Raw genomic sequence first — 23,221 nt, 5'->3', positions numbered from 1 at the left:
TCCATTTGGGCGCTTCTGTTTTCTTCGAATGCCTTTTGGGATAATATCCGCACCTGAAATATTTCACAGGGCACTGGAGCACATTGTGGAAGGTATTCAAGGAGTTTGTGTGAATGTTGGCGATATAATAGTATGGGGTTCTACGAAGGAAGAATACAATGACTGACTCCTCTTCTTGATAACTTCTCTCAGGCACCTTGTCTTGGCTGACAAATTTGGAATAAATTTGCCTATAAATTTGATCATTCCTAATATCCTCAGAACTCCTTCATTGTCTGACGGTCGTGGTACATTCATTATTGCCTGTATTTTCATTTGATGAGTCAGCCATACCTCCACCCTAACCCCCCACCTCCACCCTATTCCCGTTAACCCACTTAACCTTTTTTGGACACGAAGAGCAATGTAGCATGGCCAATCCACCTAACCTGCACATCTTTGGACTGTGGGGGGAAACCGTAGCACCTGGGGGAAACCCACGCAGACACGGGGAGAAAGTGCAGACTCCGCTCAGACAGTGACCCAAGTGGGAATCGAACCTGGGATGCTAGAGCTGTGAAGCAACTGTGCTAACCACTGTGCTGCCATACTGCCCACGAGCTCACTACATGATTTGGAGTCAGGCACACTTGGGGCGGTAAGACAGCAATTATGTTGACAGATCTGGGGCGAGATTCTCCACTCCCGCGCCGGTTGGGAGAATCGCCTGGGTCGCCAAAATTTCCAGGGACGCCGGTCCGACGCCCTCCCGCGATTCTCCCAAGCGGCGGGGACAGCCCCGTCGAGTTCCGCGGGCCGCAGGCCGGAGAATCGCCGGAGACACCCAAAATGGCGATTCTCCGGCATCCCCGCTATTCTCAGGCCCGGATGGGCCGAGCGGCCAGGCCAAAACGGTGGGTTCCCCCCGGCGCCGTCCACACCTGGTCGCTGCCGTCGGGAACAGCGCGGGAACGCTGGGGGGGGGGGGGGGGGCGGCCAGCAGGGGGGAGGAGGGGGGGATCCTGCACCGGGGGGGGGGTACCTCAAATGTGGCATGGCCAGCGATCGGTACCCGCCGATCGTCGGGCCATCCTCTCTGAAGGAGGACCTCCTTCCTTCCCCGGCCCCGCAAGATCCGTCCGCCATCTTCTTGCGGGGCGAACTCAGAGAGGACGGCAACCACGCATGAACGGGATGGCGCCGGCCAACTGGCGCAAGCGCGGGTCACACCAGTTATGCGGCGCCGGCTGCGTCATCTATGCGGCACCGCCTTTACACGGCGACAAGGTCTGGCGCATGTAGATGACGCGGCCCCGATCCTAGCCCATTGTCGGGGCCTGAATCGGTCGGGATCGGGGCCGTTTTGCGCCGTCGTGAACCTCGACGGCGTGGGCACTTTGGCGTGGGAGTGGAGAATCCCGCCCCTGATTTCCACAAAAACTTAAGAGAATTGCTTAGCATTTTGCCTCCTCCCCTATTTCATTTGCTTAGGAATAATACCTGAAGTGTTCAATGTATTGTGTCCAGTCCTTCATGAGGGAGCCAAATGGGTCTTTTCGCCCAAAGAGAGGCATTCTGGTGAATATTTCTTTTTTAAAAAATTCTCAGACATTGATTAAAACAGGATACTCCTCGAGGCAGTGTCAGGATAATGTATCCTCATCGCCAGATGTAATGATGCACTTTCAAAGACTTCATTAGTGACCTACTAGGGATTTAATAACAAGTCATGTAGAGCAGCAGCGTGTTTGCAGCCAATTCTAGCGTGCCTTTGGTGAAGGGAAACTCCTCTTCCTGGGGTGAATCTCCCCTCTGAGTCCTGACTGGTCACCCAGACCAGGTGACCCGACTCTGTTGTGTTCTCCTTAAAAGAACAATCACCACACCAACCTATTTTCTTTAGAGCAGAGCATTTGCTGAACTGTCAGCGTTCCCATCTTTTGAATAAGACATTAAACCAAGGGGATAGTCTGCCATTTCAGGTGAACATAAAGGGCGGGATCCTCTGTCCCGCCGCACCCATTTTCTGGTGCGGTGCGCCCCCGCCGGCATCGGGATTCTCCGTCCCGGCAGCCAATGTGGGCACTCCCACCCTGTCAGGAAATCCACGGGCATGAGTGCTCCGACGGAGAATCCAGTCCAAAATATCACAAAACACTATAGCAGATTTTCTGGTCATTATCACTTTGTTGTTTGTGCAATCATGCTGTGTACAAAGTGGTTGTGGCATTTCCGAAGTTACAACTGTGACCACATTTTTAAAGTACTTCATCGCGGTAAAACGCTTTAGAAGGCCCTGAGATTGTGAAAGGTGCTACATAGGGACTGGGCTAAATCACTGGCTTTGAAAGCAGACCAGGCAGGCCATATAATGACTGTGTGGCTGCACCATTTCCTGTTTGGGAAATAAATAATTGCTGGTTCCAGTAACCTTTGAAGTATCTATCGTAATGTACCAGTTTCAGCAATAAAACTAGCTTTTACGTTGTAACCTGATCGGGCGGGAATCTCCGTGAATCGGCGCGGTGGCCCGAACCCGGCGCCAAAAACGTCGCGAATTCTCCGGCCGGGAATGGGCTAGTAGCGGCATAACGCCATTTGTGACGGTGTCACCCGTCATGGACACGTGCGGCATCACTGCATAAAAGATGCCCCCCCCCGAGACCCAGTGAAATGGCCGCCCGCCGCGCAACGCCAAATGAGACCCCCAATGCCTGCCCCCCTTTCCCCTTCCCCCATCTCCCCTTCCCCCATATTCCCCTTCCCCAATATCCCCATACCTCCCCTTCCCCCATATCCCCCTTCCCCATATGCTCCCTTCTCCCATGTCCCCCCCTTCCCCCATATCCCCCATATCTCCCCTTCCCCCATATTCCCCTTCCCCCATATCCCCCTTCCCCCATATCCCAGTTCCCCCATATCATAGAATTTACAGTGCAGAAGGAGGCCATTCGGCACATCAAGTCTGCACCGGCCCTAAGAAAGAGCACCCTACCTAAGCCCACACCTCCACCCTTCCCCCATATCCCCCCTCCCCCATATCCCCCCTCCCCCATATCCCCTTCCCCCATATCCCCCTTCCCCCCTTCCTCCATTTCCCCCATATCCCCGGGATATGGGGGGAAGGGGGATATGGGGGGAGGGGGCATATGCGGGAGGGGGGACAGACCCGGCCCATCAGGCATACGACTCCCCCAGGACGTTCCAGAGCGACCACGAGCCAGGGACAGACCCGGAGCACCAGGCGGATGCCGCTCACATTTAGTGCGAGTGCGGCGATGCCAGCGGGCCACACCCAGCGACGAGGGGGGCAGCCACAGCAACAGGCCCCCGTCGCAGCCGACCCAGGTCACTGACGCACAGGACACTGACGCACAGGACACTGACGCACAGGACACTGACACACAAGACACTGACACACAAGACACTGACACACAGGGCCCTAACACACAGGGCCCTAACACACAGGACTCTAACACACAGGACACCGACGCCAAGGACACTGACGCACAGGACACTGACGCCAAGGACACTGACGCACAGGACACTGACACACAGGACACTGACGCCAAGGACACTGACGCACAGGACACTGACACACAGGACACTGACACACAGGACACCGACACACAGGGCCCTAACACACAGGACTCCAACACACAGGACACCGCCGCCCAGGACACTGACGAACACGACATCCACACACAGGGGACGGATGGACAGGAATCACGCATGCCACTGTTATCTCCTACACCCTCCACCATCGCAGAGACACTCACCTCGGTTGGGCACTTTAGCGATGAGGCATCTCGGACACTAACTGGTGCGCACAACACAGCCGTCCCGGTACAGCAGGTGGAGGCAGGAGCAGCCGAGGGGCCGGGCGGTCGGAGGGCAGGCCGGCGCAGGCAACCATCTGCCGCCCAGACGGGCCCTGGGTTCCTGGAGTTACCTCACCCACCCATAGACCCGATGCAGGCACGGACCAAGGGACGACCGAAGGGGGTGACGGCCGGCTTGTGGCAGCTGCAGACGAAGATGGAGGAGTCCACCCGCGTGCAGGAGCAGGGAGTGGTGTCGGTCATGCATGCCACCCTGGCTGACACCGCACGGGTGGCATCCGCGGTGGAGGCAGTTGGTGCGACGGTGTCAGACAAGAGTCGCAGTGTGCAAGGTGTTGGGCTTTCCATGCAGGCGGTGTCCATGGCCAGGACATGGCTGCCCTCTGACAGGCAGCCATGAGCCAGAGCCAGCAGCAGATCGCAGAGGTGCTCAACGCCGTGGTCCAGTTTCAGCAGGCAATGGCCCAGTCTCTGCAGGCCATCGCTGAGGGCTTCGGCGCCATTGCCCAGGTGCTGGCCGGCGTCGCCCAGACACAGACAGGGATGGCCAACTTCCTGAGCTCCATGGCTGCAAACTTGCAGACCTTTGTTGATACCAAGGCGGGCCTCCAGGACTGGCAGCACCAGGTGTCGGGGGGGCGTTGTGTGCTCGATCCGTTCGCATCCCCGACCCATGGAGAGGCCCGGGGGCCAACGGGCACCCCGAGGGAGGAGGAGGTGCTGGGGCCCGTTCCGGTTCCCCTGTAGGGGAGGTCCCGGAACACTGCGACACCTCGGACTTCCCCCCTTCCGTCCCAGGTGCATCTGGTGGGCAACGGGCAGGACAGGCTGGCAGCTCACCATCCCAGTCGCCCGAGCCGCAGCCTGGCCCATCTAGGCCGAGCCGCCCCAGGAAACGGCCGCCAAAGGGATCCATAGTCACAGGGCAGGTATCATAGGAGTCCACCTCCAGTTCTGCTGTACCGTCTGGGGAACCACCTAGCCGTAGTCATAGGGCCCTTAAGGCCGACAAATTAGATACTGAGTAAGTTGGCATGGATGCAGGGCACAGATTTGTTATAGGGGCTAGGACAAGTGTATGAACTTTTTGTTATTAAAATCACTTTCACACCGACAGAAGCTGCCTCTGTGCTCTGTCCGATGTGTGCGGGGGGGGATGGTGTGTGGTGAGCGCCAGTGGCTGTGTGAGGGGTGATATAATGTCGGCCTCAAGTGAGTGTACCACCCCTTCCCCCCCGAATCGCCCTCGCCTTCCCCCCCGGGCAGACAACGGGTCCGTGCGCTGGAGTGTCACGGCCGCATGCAGGGATGGTCCGGGTGGATGGTGGTACTGTGGCCATGGGTCAGACATTGTCCAACGATGTAGAGCCCATAACTCATCGCAGGGCGGGTTGTCATCATCCTCCATGGCCTGCAATAGACACGCTTCCACCGGCGACCGTGTGAGCCCGGCCCGTTGTGCCGCAGGTGGATGTGCAATGGAGGAGTGGTGTGCAGGCGGGTGGGGTGCGGGTGGTTGGTGTTGGGTGGGTGGGGTGCGGGTGGTTGGTGTTGGGCGGGTGGGGTGAGGGTGGTTGGTGTTGGGTGGGTGGGGTGGGGGTGGTAGGCTGCTGCCATGGTGTGCAGTCTGTGCCCATACTCGGCGATTACCACGCCCCTAATCCGTGAACTGGGCGGCTATCAGCCTGTCCCGTGCCTGCTGGCCCAGCCGGTAACGACAGGCAGCCTCCCGTCCATGTCCCGCCCGTCTGTCCTGACCATTGCCCCCATCCTCCTCATCTGGGGAGGTCTGCGCCTCGTCTTGCTGCTCCTCCCCTTCCCCCTCTTCTGCCTGCAACACATCGCCCCTCTGCTGGGCTATGTTGTGCAGGACGCAGCAGACCACAACGATGCAGCCGACCCTATCTGACGGGTACTGGAGGGCCCCTCCAGAGCGGTCCAGGCACCTGAAGCGCATCTTTAGCAGCCCAAAGCAACTCTCTATCGCACCCCTGGTTGCTGCATGGGTATCGTTGTAGCGGTTGTCCCTGTCAGTCTGTGTACTCCGTATAGGCGTCATCAGCCACGACCACAACTGGTAACCCCTGTCGCCCAGCAACCAGCCCCTCTGCCGGGGGGTGCGTCCCTCGAATATGGTGGAGATGAAAGATTGCGCCAACATGAATGAGTCATGTACACTGCCCGGGTACCGGGCGCAGACGTGCAGGATCCTCATGCGGTGGTCACAGACCACCTGAATGTTCATGGAACAGGTCCCCTTCCTATTCGTGAACAGGGCCCGATTATCCACAGGCGGCCGCATGGCGACGGACATCCCATTGATCGCCCCCTGGACCATGGGCACCCTGGCCACGGTAGAGAAGTCCGCTGCCCGGGCATCCTGGCTGGCCCTGTGCACAGGGAACTGGATGTTGCGGTCCGCAATGGCATAGCGGGCGCCTGTCACTGCACGGATGCACCGGTGCACCGATGCCGGCGAGATGCCGGACAGGTCCCCACTCGGTGCCTGGAATGACCCCGTGGCAGAGAAGTTCAGGGCCACCGTAATCTTGACGGCCATGGGGAGAGGGTGTCCTCCCCCAGTGCCACGCGGTGCCAGGTGTGCCATCAGGTGGCAGATGTGTGCCACGATTTTCCGGCTCATCCGGAGTCTCCTCCTGCATGCCCGGTCTGTGAGGTCCTGGTACGACGAGCGGGCCCGGTAGACAAGGGGCCTCATCGGTCGTTTCCATCGCAGTGGCACCACCACCACCTCCTCCACCTCCTCATCCTCGTCCTGTCGTGCGGACGGCCCTCCAGCCTGGGCGGCAGCCACCCAGGCAGACTCCGCCGCCTCCCGGGCACGCTCCTGTTCCTGCTCCCCGAGGGCAACATGTAGAGGTGCGGCTCCCGCCACGGCGGCCAACTTCGCTGGGTGATCACCAAACATAATGGCCTGCAGGGGGTGGAGGTGGGGGGGGAATGATGACATCTCATCATTGCCCATATCCCCCCCGCAGCCAGGTGCCATGGGCTGCATGGTCGCGACTGTTGCCAGCTGGCACATGGCCAAGCGGACCCCTCCCCCACCCCCCTCCCGCCACACACCATCCCCAAACCCCCCCCCCCTCCACCCCGGCACGCACCCTCCCCAACCCCCCCTCTCCCCCCCAGCGCGCACCCTCCCCAACACCCCCCCTCCTCCCCGGCACGTACCCTCCCCAACCCCCCCCTCCCCTCCCCAGCACGCACCGTCCCCAACACCCCCCCCCTCTCCTCCCTGGCACGCACCCTCCCCAATCCCCCTCTCTCAACCCCGGCACGCACCCTCCCCAACCCCCCCCCCCCCCCTCCTCCCTGTCACGCATGCTCCCCATCAACCCCCCCTCTCCTCCCCGGCACGCACCCTCCCCAATCCCCCCATCTATCCTCCCCGGCACGCACCCTCCTCCCCCCCTCCTCCCCGGCACGAACCCTCCCCAACCCCCCCCCCCACTCCTCCCCAGCGCGCACCCTGCCCAACCCCCCCCCCCCCCACTCCACCACAGCACGCACCCTCCCGAACCCCCCCCTCTCCTCCCCGGCATGCACCCCCCGGAAGTCCCCCCCCTCCTCCCCGGCATGCACCCTCCCTAAACCCCTCCCCCCTCTCCTCCCCGGCACGCACACTCCCCAACCCCCCCCTCTCCTCCCCGGCACGCACCCTCCCCAACGCCCCCACCCCTTCTCGTCACTGGCACACACCCTCCCCAACTCCCCCCTCTCCTCCCCGGCATGCACCCTCCCAAACCAGCCCCCCCCTCTCCTCCCCGGGACGCACCCTCCCCAACCCCCCCGCCTCCCCGGCACGTACCCTCCCCAACCTCCCCCTCCCCTCCCCAGCACGCACCCTCCCAAACCACACCCCCCCCCTCTCCTCACTGGCACCCTCACCAACCCCCCTCTCTCAACCCCGGCACGCACCCTCCCCAACCACCCCCTCTCCTCCCCGGCACGCACCCTCCCCAACCCCCCATCTCTCCTCCCTGGCACGCACCCACCTCCCCCCCCCCCCCACCTCCTCCCCGGCATACACCCTCCCTAATACCCCCTCTCCTCCCCAGCACGCACCCTCCCCAACCCCCCCCCTCTCCTCCCCGGCACGCACCACCCGGAACCCCCCCCTGTCCTCCCCGGCATGCACCCACCCTAAACCCCTCCCCCCCCTCTCCTCCCCGGCACGCACCCTCCCCAACCCTCCCCCCCTGCACGCACCCCTCCCCAACCACCCCCCCCTTCTCCTCTCTGGCACACACACTCCCCAACCCCCCCCCCTCTCCTCCCCGGCACGCACCCTCCCCAACCCCCCACCCCCCCCACTCCTCCCCGGCACGCTCCCTCCCCAACCCCCCCCTCCCCGGCATGCACCCTTTCCTTCACGGCCCCCACCCCCCCCTCCTCCCTGGCACGCACTCTCTCCATCACTCGCCCGTCCGGGCCCCCCCCCTCCGTCTCCCCGGCATGCACCCTCCCCAACCCCCCCACCTTCTCCCGGCACGCACCCTCCCCAACGCCTCCCCCTCCTCCCCGGCACGCACGCTCTCCATGACGCATCCCCCCAACCTCCCCTCCCCTGCCCCAGTCCCTCACCCCGTCCCCAGCTCCTTTCCCCAGCCCCTTTGCCCAGCCCCTCCCCCCCGCACGCACACTCCAACGGCTTCTGTGTCCCCCACCACCACCTGCGGCCGTGCCGTCACTTCTCCAGCGGCCGCCCCACGCCGACCCCACCTCCGTGCTGGCCGGCATCAACCAGCGCAACTGGTTGACGCCATTTAATAGGTGGTGTGATTTACGCCAGCGCTACCCGTGGTCACGTCGGCGGGACTTCGGCCCATCCGCCCGGAGAATTGGGGCGGCCCCGGGGCCCGTTGCGCCACGCCGGTCCTCAAAATTCTCCGCGCGGTGCGATTCACGTCGACGGGATTTGGGGGGGGCCGGAGAATATCGCAGGGGGTCGGAGAACCAGCCCGTGTTTTCCATTCACGGCAGCTCTTGGGCATCAAATTGGAGTACGTCAAATGAGACAAATATTTTTTTTAATTGTTATTGATTCTGGATATTGCTAATATGAATGATCCACAAAGTATGGCTCTGCCTGTGACTCAACAATGTCTGCGTTTCTTCCTAATGGACCAGCAGTTCAAAAGGGGTTGAATGTTAAATGTGGTATTTACTGTAAATGACGAGTGAAATTGATACCTCGGAGTAATGAGGGTCTTTTTGAAAGCTTGAACCATCCTGTGCAATAGAAGACTGTAATTCATTGTGATGTTTTTCAGAATACAGTGTCTTCGTTTTTGACCTGTCAATGGAGAATTTCATTAGTTGGAGGGGGGGGGAAAGAAGAAATAGATTTTATTTTTGGTAAGGCCAATCCCAAAGCGACATGCTCGTGTCAGGAATTTTAATCTTCACAATCAGTGTTCGCACCCGTAGAAAGGTACAGAGAACCGACATGTAGCAGTGTTTTGACGAACCTCTTCGATTGCAATTGTTACTTAATAGGGACAAATCTCCATGCAGGTTGTTTTGTTCAGCGAGCTAATTGATAAACAGCGGACATCAAACTCTTCTCATTTCACCTTGATGAGCGTTCACATCGTGATATTTATCGCATTAAATCGCTTGAGTGTGAAGGGAAAATAGAATTTCCCGGGTCATTAGCAAAAGCACCTGCTTTAGAAAAGATAGTTTGTTGGGAGGACAAGTAAAAGTGGTTTCTCGGCTGAATATTGTTCAGCTACATCGGTAACTAGAATTCTATCCTTTGTACTGAAGAGGAAGTTAAAATGCACTATAGAGATGTAAGTATTGGTTTTCATTCTGTAATTAAAATCCATTAACATGTCACTGGGTTTTCTGCACTGTTTCTATACAACAAATTATTATGAGTAAAGCAACAATAACTGCAGAAAACAGGATCGCATCTGAGCAGAAAATAAATGTGTTTTGATTTCATTCAATTTGGACTTTCAGCACAAAAAATTGATCCGTATATTCTAAATCTTGGTTTCATCTTGTACTTCTGGTTTGTTGACTATTGCTGTAAAATATTATTACCTTTCCTTACTGGAATGGGTTTGTTTTATGCTAGAAACTAGAGTGGATGTTGTCTCCGATAGTGCTGTCCATTTTTAAAGTATTATATGGCTCCTTTTGTTTTAGTTTTAGATTGTGGGTTGTGTTTTGTGAGTGTCTGTTTGTCTCATTTGATAGTGCCATTTCCTCTGAGTTTCAGTTGTTTCAGGCTCAGGCTCTCTTCCAGGACGTAGCCTAGGCTGCCAACCACGGCTGAACAAATTCTGCTGCTGGAAATGCTAGGTTCTGAGTATTTGTCCCCCTGCTTTTGAAGGACACAATAGATGTCCTGTGACCAGGTCAAGAAAAACAGACATATCTTCCAATAACCTATGGTTAATATTCCTTATTCTCCATCATTCCTTCCTTCCTATCCTCAAACTACATCATTGGTAGAAATTATCATCTTTCCATCATAAGGTATGAAGAAGGATGTTCAGCACTATTCTTGACTCCTTAGATACTGGAGAGGTTCATGTCCATATGCAACAAGACCTGGACAACATTCAGGCTTGGGCCAATAAGTGGCAAGTAAAATCTGTACCACGAGGCAATGAGCATCTCTAGCAAGAGAGCGTCTTACTTTCTCCCCTTCACAATCAATAGCATTAACATTGCTGAATCCCCACAGTCACCATGCTGGGGGCTTACCGTTGACTTGAAACTGAATTGGACCAGCCATATAAATATAGTGGCGACAAGAATAGGTCAGAACCTGGGAGTTCTGCAGAGAGTAAACTCATCCCCTGATTCTCCAAAGCCTGCTCACCATCGACAAATCAGGAGTGTGATGGAATACTCTTCACTTGCCTGGATGAGTGCAGCTCCAAGCAGTAACCAAGAAGCTCGACACCATCCAGGACAAAGCAACCCGGGCCCGCCACCTTAAACATTCGCTCCCTCCATCACCAACGCACATTGGTAGCAGCGTGTACCATCTATTGCCATAAAATATTCTTATCTTTTCTTACTGGAATGAGTCCTCCTTGTTTTATGCACTGCAGTACTCTCCTTCGAAAGTAGCATCCAAGCCCACAACTTCCCCCCTCCTCACTGGCACCCTCACCCTCAGGGGGAGGGGGGTGGGGGAGAGGGGGAGGGGGGGGGGGAGGGGGGGTGGGGGGAGGGGGGTGTGGGGGTGGGGGAGGGGGGGTGGAGGGGGGGGGGGGGAGGGGGGCGAGGGGGGGAGGGGGTGGGAGGGGGGGTGGGGAGGGGGAGGGGGAGTGGGAGGGAGGGGTGGGGGAGGGGGAGGGGGAGGGGGGAGAGTGGGAGGGGGAGGGGGAGGGGGGAGGGGGGGGGAGGGGGGCATCATTTCAGGTGAGACACAAAAATTTGGAGAGCATCCTTCATGTCCCGCCAGCAATAATACCTGCTGCCCGGGAGGGGGTGGAAAATCTCACCCATACTGTATTTTTGGAAAATGAAGGGCATTCTTGGAATAAGTAATTTTCCAGAGAGGTGTAACACTTGCTCACCTCATTATTTGGGTTGACTGGATTTCCTGTTTTCAAAGAACGTGCCTAAAAATAACTATTTTTTAATTTTCTAACTCATGTAATTGTTGTGTCACTCAGCTCAGCTGTTGGTACCACCTATGAATCCACAATGTTTTGTGTCAGCGGAGTGATGGAAAGACACATTTTGGAATTTTGTGATTGAGAAATGTTAGAGTTACTGTTGTTATAAGGGCTTAGAATCCTCATATAGCCTTCATGGAATGATTTTTGTGGCTTACCTGCAGTATAAGCATCAGGCAAAGGTGGGACTGAGTACAGTACCTCCCATGCAGTGATGTAAGAAATCACATCATCTGGACCTAGGATCAGTGTGGTGTTGGCCAAAGACATGTTGAAATGTAAGATGGAGATAGCTCCATGTCTGTGTACATGGTTGCAAGTAGTTAATAAAGACTTGATGCAGAAGACTTCAAAATCTTTCGCAGACACATTCTGTAACCAGCACAGTCCCAACATGGTGCCAGCTCCAAATCAAAATCCCTCATCTTTACAGAAATGCTGAAAGATAAAGGACACCTTCACCTGATTCTGAACTGAAAGAAGCTCCCAAATGAAGCTGAGAAAATCCACCAGGGACAGCTCCTGAGATAAGGGCCTGGAAGCTCTGGGCAGAAGTGTTTCTGCAGTAGAAGACCACGCTCAATTTCCCTTAGAAGTCCAGCTTCAGTATACAGAGTTCATAGCCTGCGAGGGTGAGGTAAATTCTTTTCACATCCGGGCTCCAACCAGTCCTGAGAAGCCCTTCTTAAAAAGAAAATTCACATATCTGATGGGGAACGTGAAATTTAACTGTGTTTATTCTGCATTAGCACTATAAAATGGCAGCTTGACATAAAATCTTGACATGAAAATGGCTGCTAATATGAATTGTTGCCATTATGTATAAAGTAAATAAAACATCCTTCAGACTGTGAACATGAAAATGAAATGAAAATCGCTTATTTTCACGAATAGGCTTCAATTAAGTTACTGTGAAAAGCCCCTAGTCGCCACATTCCGGCGCCTGTTCGGGGAGGCTGGTACGGGAATTGAACCATGCTGCAGGCCTGCCTTGCTCTGCTTTAAGCGCACGACGACGCGCGACAACGCAGAATCGCCGAGCAGAAGCTTATAGCCAAGTTCCGCACACACGAGTGCGGCCTCAACCGGGACCTGGGATTCATGTCGCATTACATTCATCCCCCACCATCTGGACTGCAAAATCCTACCAACTGTCCTGGCTTGACACAATTCACACCTCTTTAGCCTGGGGTTACCCCATCTCTGGATCTGTAAAGATTTAATCACCTGCTAATGCTCGCATAGAATCATAGAATTTACAGTGCAGAAGGAGGCCATTTGGCCCATCGAGTCTGCACCGGCTCTTGGAAAGAGCGCCCTTCCCAAGGTCAACACCTCCACCCTATCCCCACAACTCAGCAACCCCACCCAACACGAAGGCCAATTTTGGACACTAAGGGCAATTTATCATGGTCAATCCACTTAACCTGCACATCTTTGGACTGTGGGAGGAAACCGGAGCACCCGGAGGAAACCCACGCACAGGATGTGCAGACTCCGCACAGACAGTGACCCAAGCCGAAATCGAACCTGGGACCCTGGAGCTGTGAAGCAATTGTGCTATCCACAATGCTACTGTGCTGCCTGGCATTCCAAGCATTGTCTGGCATCTTTGAATCTGTCTATATATATGTTTCTGGAACATTCACCTCTTCATTCACCTGAGGAAGGAGCAGCGCTCCGAAAGCTAGTGACATCGAAACAAACCTGTTGGACTTTAACCTGGTTTTGTAAATCTTCTTACTCTGCTTTAAAAGCCAGCGATTTAGCCCAGTGAGCTAAACCAGCCCCTTGGGATACATTGGGATACTGCCAGAGTAAGCAGCTGCCTTGTCTCGAATCTGAAGCTTTATGAATGAGTCATTAATGAACCGAGGATTCTCCTCTGATAAGGTTGTGTCTCTTATTGAAACAATAAACAATTGAAATTGTTTTTAAAGTTCAGCCGAAATTTCAATTAAAAAGACACATGATGGAGGACACAAATCAGTCAGCCATATTTGAACCACACAAGCTGTCGCATCCCTTGTCACATTCCCCTGGGCCTAGACAGAGATACTGCAAAATCTAAGTATAATTTTCCTGCAATATTTGGATGAAGAACCAAGATTTACTGATAAGGTGGAACTAAAAATTGCTTATATTTTTACCATACCATTGATATGTTATGATTAGCTTTAGTTACTGTCTAATGACCTTATGTATAAACTGTTGTCTATAATTCGGGGAGGCACAGTGTCACAGTGGTTAGCACTGCTGCCTCACACCACCGGGGGCCCAGAGTCAATACGGCCTTGGGGGACTGTCTGTATGGAGTTTGGACATTCTTCCCGTGTCTATGTGTGTAACTGGATCCTGTGTAAATACTGCTGTTGTGCTGAATAAACATCTTTCTTATGAACTCTTTAGACACCCCTCTGCCGTTTACTTCACCAACATTCAGTCCAGTTTATCAAGTCACAAAGATGCAGGGTCAATCCAAGTCAGGGAAAGTAATTCCTGAGTCGCCCAGCAGAACAACCTTGCCAGCGGGGTGGTGCAAGGTGCCTTAAAAGGAGAGATCAGTGACCTGCGGATATGGCCCAATGCAACAGACAGGGTAATTTTGCTAAACCGTGCAAGTCAAACCCCAGCATTATGAAAATGAAAATGGCTTGTCACGAGTAGGCTTCAATGAAGTTACTGTGAAAAGCCCCTAGTCGCCACATTCCGGCGCCTGTTCATGGAGGCTGGTACGGGAATCGAACCGTGCTGCTGGCCTGCCTTGGTCTGCTTTAAAAGCCAGCGATTTAGCCCAGTGTGCTAAACCAGCCCCTAACCAGCATTACACAGATAGCCCAAAGAAAATCCACCAGGTCTAGATCGAAAACCCAGAAGGCACACAGCAATGCTTCTTGAGTGAGATCAATGATTGTCGTTCTTCATTTTGGAATAGTGACATTATTAAATTTTACATTAGATTTGGGTGCCAGTGTGACTATCCTGGCAGACGAGGAAGGAATCCATGGCTGACAGAAACTCCGAGAGTCTGACTACTGGCCATCAGCATAATCCTCAGTAAAAATACTGAGTTTTGGCAGGAACCAAATCTTTGAGCTGACATACGTCATCCATAACCAGCCTTTCTCTCTGTCCTGGGTAGCCCTGGATCTCCTCCAGATGGTGGAGCATAAAAAGACTACCACTGTCGTTAGACAGCCAGCATGGCAGGCTCCTGAGTACTCAAACACTAAAGATCATTCAGACTCTGATTTCACCTTTCATCTCTATTCCATCCTTGTGGAGTTGGTTCGTCCATTATCATTCCAGGTTTCAGAAAGTACTCAATGGTCAGACCAACCGACCATGATTACCATGGCCAGTGGAGGTGGCACCAGAGAATGATCAGCAATCTACCTCCAACCACAGCTGGTTGACACATCAGCCACTTCTACTGTGCCCACACTGCAACCTCAAACCAGCATACCGGAACCACCTGAGATGCTGCAACTCGGTAGCAGTCTATCACTACCAACAAGAAAAAAGCCGAGGCCAGGTAACTACTCCACCTTCTTCTCACTATGGGAATGTTCCTCCTCAGCCGCCGAGGGCTTCCAGCTGTCCCATAAACAGGTAGCACCAAGGAGACAAATACCAGCTTTGTCCACCTCACAAGGAACGATCGAGGCGACCATGGATCGACACAACAACTGAAATGACCAGGCATGGTTCAACATAAGCAATGAAAGAAAATAATGAGCATAACCCGAATGCCAATCCAACCTCCCAGGCAACAACAAGAACCAGAAGAGTAAACGAGATGTGGAAGAGATATAAGGCTCCAGATCACCTGAACTTCTAACTTTAAGGACTTGAAAGAGAGAGTTGGGTTGTGAGAATGCTGTTAATGTTAATATACTCTACTAGCAATAATGTTGGAATATAATAAATGCATAAGATTTGATGTGTTAAGTAAGTTGGTTCAACGTTGACTGCAACTGGATGCAGTGAAACTAGAAACAGGCTTCTGACACAGGAGATGGTCTAACACTGTTTTATTGAACTTGCTGATTGCTGTACATAGTCTTCTGTGAGTTGACACTCCATCAATCTAACTGATAACCTCCTACTGGCTTGACCAGACTAACTCTCTACCTCATGGTGATAGTGCTCACTGGCTTGTGCACTCTTACTATCTCAGTAGCTGTGTCCTGTAGAGAGAGAGAGAGTCTTAATGCCCTGTGCGCTTCTAGTGGTGGTGTCCTGTCTGGTGATTGGTTGTTATGTGTCGTATGTGTTCATTAGTTTACCTGTGTGTCAATCACTGCCTGTCTGCATCTCATTATATACATGAGTGGATATTATGACAAGATTTATAACAATGTAAGATTTGAAATAAGCTAAAGTAACTCCATGTCCATCAGATCAAGATTTGGGGAGATGCAGTATAAGGGTCCAGCACTTGCAGGGTTAATGTGTGACTGAATATAGTATCGCCCACACAGTGATGTAAAATAACACATGACCTAGGGTCAGTGTGGCCAGAGACGTGTTAAGACCCAGGATGGAGATAGCTCCATGTTTGTAACCTTTACTGTGCATTTGTATACAATTAGAAGTAATTAATAATGAATTGCTGTTAAAATACAGAAGACCACAAAGGCTTATTTATCAGACACATTCTGTAACCAACACCATTCCAGCATATCTTTACCTGTTTGTAGTTTGTGGCCAGAGTTTACTTCTTCGATTTCATCTTCACAATGCACTGCATACCAACAAATACCAGTTAAGATTTAGTTACTTAAAGCGCACATGGAGTCAATGAAATCAATAATGGTGGTTCATTTATTGATGTTTGTTAATGAAATGTTGGAAGTCAATTTTCCATTGCAGGAAAGTCTAAAGCACTAGGTTGCAAAACAATCTCAACAGCTGTGCAGTACACACCCGCTCTTGCAGCTTCTGAGAGTCTGGGTGGAGGTGTGAATCATGTGTTGGATTTTACTCTCTGTTCCATGAAATTTGAAAGCTGCAGAAGACTTTATGTAGACAAATTTGACTTGATGTCAAATCTTGACTTTGCCCAAAGCTTCGATCCTTGAGCAGTCAATACCAACATGCACTCAAATGTTCGGTCCTGCCTCACTGTGCTGAACCACAGACTGGATTTCATAGAAGGAGACCACATCTTCAAGAAGACCACCATCATACTGGTGCCAAAGAAGAAACAGGCAACGTACCTCAATGACTACCGTACAGTGGCCCTGACTTCAGTCGTAATGAAGTGCTTCGAGAGGTTGATCATGAAGCGCATCACCTCCATACTCCCAGAACACTTTGATCCACTGCAATTCGCATACCATCGCAACTGGTCCACAGCAGATGCCATTTCCCTGGCCCTACACTCATCCCTAGAGCATCTCGGCAACAAGGACTCCTACATCAGACTCCTATTTATTGACTACAGCTCTGCCTTCAACACCATAATCCCAGCCAAGCTCATATCAAAGCTCCAAAACCTAGGACTTGGCTCAATACTCTGCAACTGGATCCTAGATTTTCTGACCAAGAGACCACAATCAGTAAGAATGAACAACAACACCTCCTCCACAATAGTCCTCAATACCGGGGCCCCACAAGACTGTGTACTTAGCCCCCTACTCTACTCCCTGTACACGCATGACTGCGTGGCAAAATTTGGTTCCAACTCCATCTACAAGTTTGCTGACGATACGACCAGAGTGAGCTGGATCTCAAATAACGACGAGTCAGAATAGAAGAGGGTGATAGAGAACCTAGTGGAGTGGTGCAACGACAACAATCTCTCCCTCAATGCCAGCAAAACTAAAGAGCTGGTCATTGACTTCAGGGAGCAAAGTATTGTACACACCCCTGTCAGCATCAACAGGGCCAAAGTGGAGATGGTTAGCAGTTTCAAATTCCTAGGGGTGCACATCTCCCAAAATCTGTCCTGGTCCACCCACGTCGATGCTACCACCAAGAAAACACAACAGCACCTATACTTCCTCAGGAAACTAAGGAAATTCGGCATGTCCACATTAACCCTTACCAACTTTTACAGATGCACCATAGAAAGCATTCTCTCTGGCTGCACCACAGCCTGGTATGGCAACTGCTCGGCCCAGGACCGCAAGAAACTTCAGAGAGTCGTGAACACCGCCCAGTCCATCACACGAACCTGCCTCCCATCCACTGACACAATTTACACGTCCCGCTGCCTGGGGAAAGCAGGCTGCATAATCAAAGACCCCTCCCACCTGGCTTACTCACTCTTCCAAATTTTTCCATCAGGCAGGAGATACAGAAGTCTGAAAACACGCATGAACAGACTCAAAAACAGCTTCTTCCCCACTGTTACCAGACTCCTAAATGACCCTCTTATGGACTGACCTCATTAACACTACACCCTGTATGCTTAATCCGATGCCGGTGCTTATGTAGTTACATTGTATACCTTGTGTTGCCCTATTAGGTATTTTCTTTTATTCCCTTTTCTTCCTATGTACTTAATGATCTGTTTGAGCTGCTCGCAGAAAAATACTTTTCACTGTACCTCAGTACACGTGACAATAAACAAATCCAATCCAATCCTCCACCATGCTGGGCAAACCTTTCCCAGAACTTTCAGTTTCTGGATCATTGGAGACCAGATACATGACTCGACCTGTGCATTGGGACCCCCCCCCCCCCCCCCAGCAGCCCTGCACACTGACGTCTAAGGGAATTATCTGAAAGGTTTGCACTTCCGATGGGAAATTCCCCTGGATCCTCCACAAAAATATCCTACTCCAAGTTAGAGGGTGGATGCTTTGGACAATTCCCCAGTACTTACCTGAATAGTTACCCAAGAAATGTTAGGTAGAAAAGTCCTACATAACTGCCAGCTCAATCCTCACACTGACACCCAGCTACCTCTCTTGACCCCCAAACTACCTCCACTTAACTCCGCTCCATGATTGACCCCTCCCACACCCACCCACCAACCCTTTGCCCTGTCCTGATGACTTCTCACCACCAGACTACCCCCAGATATGCCCTGACTAACCCTTGGCTTGTCTACCCCTCCTGACCCCCTCACCCACCTGTCGCCCTACACATCTGCCGTCCCACCTCGCTACCCATCAAATTCAATGGCCCATTCCCTACATTCATCCATTCACTAACTAGATAGGGACATAAAAAGGGGGCCCATGCAGTCTTACCCCCAGAGCTGCTCTTCTGCGATGGAGTGCTCCATATTTCTGGAGAAGCCGGGCTTAGAGGACCCAGCCACGAATGGGGAGCTGCGGTTGGGCACAGAAAAGTATGGTCGGAGCAGCAATTTGAAAACGATTCCTGCTCTGCGGAAGATCTGGGCCATTCCTGATTATCCTGCGCTCTAACCAATGGGTTAACAGTTTGCAACTGAGAAAATCCAAACTAGTGTTGAACAAGCAACATTCCTAATCATTCTGATTAATTTCCACACTACAGACGTTGAATTAAATTTACCTTGTTTTCATACACTCCATGTATTCTTGCATGACTCCTAGTTGCCTATTCCCAATATCTTTTTACAGGTTACTTTTTCAATTTGTTATGGGCAGGGGGACAGTTAAAAAAAGCACTGATATCCTCTTCACACCTATCCAGAAGCAGAAGGTGGTTGAATTTGTTTTTAAAGAATAAATGGCTTGTTTTCCCAAATCCTCAGATTTTCTGATCCAATTTTACAAATAGCCCCACAGCAAACTCGAGTTAGGATTAACTCAGAAGGTGAGTTCATTTCTACACATTCTAAACCTGTGAAAAGGAGTGTCCGCAATGCCCCACTCACACAGTCAAGGAAGGGATAGAGAAAAGGAGTTTTACAGGGCATGGACCACAACAAAATAGATACTGGCTCACAGCAGTTCAAGAATTCAAAATTGGAACCCAATGGAGAATGTTTTCACCCAAGCATTCAGTTTCGGCTGGCTGTTTGCTGGAGGTGCAGGATTCCCTTTTCCATTATGGCTTGTGCCACAAGATGGGGTGCAGACATGTAGAGATTGAGTTGGTTCTTTAGCTGATGATACAAAATCTTTCAGCAGAGCCAGATTAGATGCACAGGTTGTTCTGCTCGGAGGAGCCTCTTTGTCTCCTACTAGTGGGAATATAAACAACAGGCTGGCTTTGAGGACCAGAGATACAATATTAAACCATCCGGCAAACCAAAGGCTTTGTCATAGAATCATAGAGTCATCGAATTTACAGTGCAGAAGGAGGCCATTCGGCCCATCGAGTCTGCACCGGCCCTTGGAAAGAGCACCCCACTCAAGCACACACCTCCTCCACCCCATCCGCTTAACCCAGTAACCCCAATTAACCTTTTTTTTGGACACTAAGGGCAATTTAGCATGGCCAATCCACCTAACCTGCACATCTTTCGACTGTGGGAGGAAACCGGAGCACCCGGAGGAAACCCACGCAGACAAAAAGAACAAAGAACAAAGAACAAAGAAATGTACAGCACAGGAACAGGCCCTTCGGCCCTCCAAGCCCGCGCCGACCATACTGCCCGACTAAACTACAATCTTCTACACTTCCTGGGTCCGTATCCTTCTATTCCCATCCTATTCATATATTTGTCAAGATGCCCCTTAAATGTCCCTATCGTCCCTGCTTCCACTACCTCCTCCGGTAGCGAGTTCCAGGCACCCACTACCCTCTGCGTAAAAAACTTGCCTCGTACATCTACTCTAAACCTTGCCCCTCTCACCTTAAACCTATGCCCCCTAGTAATTGACCCCTCTACCCTGGGGAAAAGCCTCTGACTATCCACTCTGTCTATGCCCCTCATAATTTTGTAGACCTCTATCAGGTCGCCCCTCAACCTCCTTCGTTCCAGAGAGAACAAACCGAGTTTATTCAATCGCTCCTCATAGCTTATGCCCTCCATACCAGGCAACATTCTGGTAAATCTCTTCTGCACCCTCTCTAAAGCCTCCACATCCTTCTGGTAGTGTGGCGACCAGAATTGAACACTATACTCCAAGTGTGGCCTAACTAAGGTTCTATACAGCTGCAACATGACTTGCCAATTCTTATACTCAATGCCCCGTCCAATGAAGGCAAGCATGCCGTATGCCTTCTTGACTACCTTCTCCACCTGTGTTGCCCCTTTCAATGACCTGTGGACCTGTACTCCTAGATCTCTTTGACTTTCAATACTCTTGAGGGTTCTACCATTTACTGTATATTCCCTACCTGCATTAGCCCTTCCAAAATGCATTACCTCACATTTGTCCGGATTAAACTCCATCTGCCATCTCTCCGCCCAAGTCTCCAGACAATCTAAATCCTGCTGTATCCTCAGACAGTCCTCATCGCTATCCGCAATTCCACCAACCTTTGTGTCGTCTGCAAACTTACTAATCAGACCAGTTACATTTTCCTCCAAATCATTTATATATACTACAAACAGCAAAGGTCCCAGCACTGATCCCTGTGGAACACCACTGGTCACAGCCCTCCAATTAGAAAAGCATCCCTCCATTGCTACCCTCTGCCTTCTATGGCCTAGCCAGTTCTGAATCCACCTTGCCAGCTCACCCCTGATCCCGTGTGACTTCACCTTTTGAAAGGTGACAGACACGGGGAGAACGTGCAAACTCCATACAGGCAGTGACCCAAGACGGGAATCGAACCTGGGACCCTGGAGCTGTGAAGCAACTGTGCTAACCACTGTCCTACCGTGCTGCCCTGTCATCTGACCTTCTGTACAATGACTTCAAAAGTGATGTTTATCCTGCATCAGGAATAGTTTTGATTTCAGGATTGATAATGTCTCCATCGTTAGTTGTTGAAAGGGGTGCCATTTATGTTGAGGGTCTAGTGTTTGGGAAGCCATTGTCTCCACAGACCCACTGATTCTACTAGCATGGTCATTAAATGCAAATGACATTGCCATAGTTCTCTTTGCAATAGGTCTGAACAGTCCCAAGTGCAATGTGAGTCAGTTAGTAGCTCACTAAAATGTATGAAGGTATGACATTCCAGAAACTGAGACAGTTATGATTTTTGTCCTTGAAACTCATGGGTCTAGGCCCAGACAGAAGGCCAAATCTATGCTCAGGTAACTTATAGCAGCCATCTTAATTTTCTTTGTTCCGCAGAAAAAGAGCAAATAAATAAATAGCAGTCAAGGTAAGGTTTTCTCAGTATATTGTGGTAGGTTTCTTTCTATGTCACAGGAACCCAACAAAATATTATCCACAGTCTTTTGAAAAGTTATTGGGTAAAGTTTTGAGCACTGTTTCTGGTGAGATATTCCATATATTAACAATGGGCTGGATTCTTCGCTGTCGGGATTCTCTGTTTTGCTGGCAGTGCACCCACGCCCAGGGTTTTCCCGATGGCGTGGGGCTGCCCACAATGGGAAACACCATTTGCCGGCTGGCGAGACAGAGAACCCCGCCGCTGACCGGGGTGCGCCGCTCCGGAAAACTGGTGCGGTGGGATGGAAAAGCCCGCCCAATATCTTTCAAAAAGGAATTTCTTCCTTTGCTCTGTTGGTAAAGATATCCAAATTACACCCTTTAGTTATGGCACAGTGACTAATGGAAATGTTTCTTTCCCTGATTCACTTGATTGGACCTCACATAATTTGATTGTCTTGAAACCGTTTTTCCAATTGTATCATCTTATCTCATCTCTCTGCATAACTAAAGCTATCACCATAAGACATCACTTTAGTGATTTTTTTTCACATTCTCTCCATGGTCTTTTCTTGGCATCCTTCCTAATGTGGGGTATCCAAAACTGACTCATAGTAATCTAATGTTGATCCAACCAATGATTTGTACATTCATAACATGTGAAGAGAGTGAAACTTTTGTTTTTTTTTGAAGAATGTGATCAAATAGGTTGAAAAGCCTTTGTAACTTATAAGTTTATACAGACCCCAGCCAATCAATTTACCCCTCCCACACTTCAATCTGTCAGTCCATGTCTCTGAGCATAAATATCCACAGACCAAGTAGTCATGGCTGATGGCTAGGCGTGGAAATCTAAACATCCACATTGTGGACATGTTGCTGTTTTTTCTGCACTCTGACCTGTGGGTTAACAATTTTTAAGTGAAAAAATACAAACCAGTCTTTGAAAAGCAACACTCCAAATCACTCTGATTAATTTGGCCCACAACAGGGAATATGTGTGCATTGTATATGTACGCAAAATACCTTGGGTATCGGTTGAAATTTTCCAGCCCTTCCCAACGTGGGATTTTCTGATGCCCCCCTGGAGATCCGGCCCCACCCCTGCCGCGTTCTCTGGGAGTGGAGGGTGTGGGGCGTGCAAAACCCCGTAGACATTGGTGGGACCGCAACATCCCACCCTGGCCAATCATGGCTGCCTCAGTCACCAGGATATGCACCGTGAGGGTCGAGAAAATTCCACCCATAGTTTCAATAATATTATCGTGTTCTGGATTAAAACTAAAAGTGTACTTCGCCTGCTATCAAACCTGTTGCATCCAGCACCATCATTTGTCTTTCATGTCATAACAGTTTCCTCTTCCAATGCAGGAGATCGTGCAATGCCACCGTAAGTCTCAACTGTGGCTCATCTGCTGGCAGTATTCACTCTGAATTAGATAGCTGTGTATTCAGGTACCACTCCAGAACTTGAGCATAACAATCCAGGCTGATTTTCCAGGAGAGGGCAAGTTAGACCAGTGTTTTCAAACTTTTTTTCCCGAGG

General features: G+C 51.6%; 1 protein-coding gene across 2 annotated transcripts in view; it reads left to right on the top strand.

Moving 5' to 3' along the window:
- Positions 1-23,221, top strand: part of LOC140387047 (contactin-associated protein-like 5) — a 1,703,123-nt gene that overhangs the window by 75,995 nt on the left and 1,603,907 nt on the right. The window lies entirely within an intron of this gene.

This window comes from Scyliorhinus torazame, chromosome 2, assembly GCF_047496885.1.
Source record: "Scyliorhinus torazame isolate Kashiwa2021f chromosome 2, sScyTor2.1, whole genome shotgun sequence".
Lineage (NCBI taxonomy): Eukaryota > Metazoa > Chordata > Chondrichthyes > Carcharhiniformes > Scyliorhinidae > Scyliorhinus > Scyliorhinus torazame.
The sequence above is the reverse complement of the archived record's forward strand: the minus strand, read 5'-3'. Positions and strand labels throughout refer to the sequence as shown.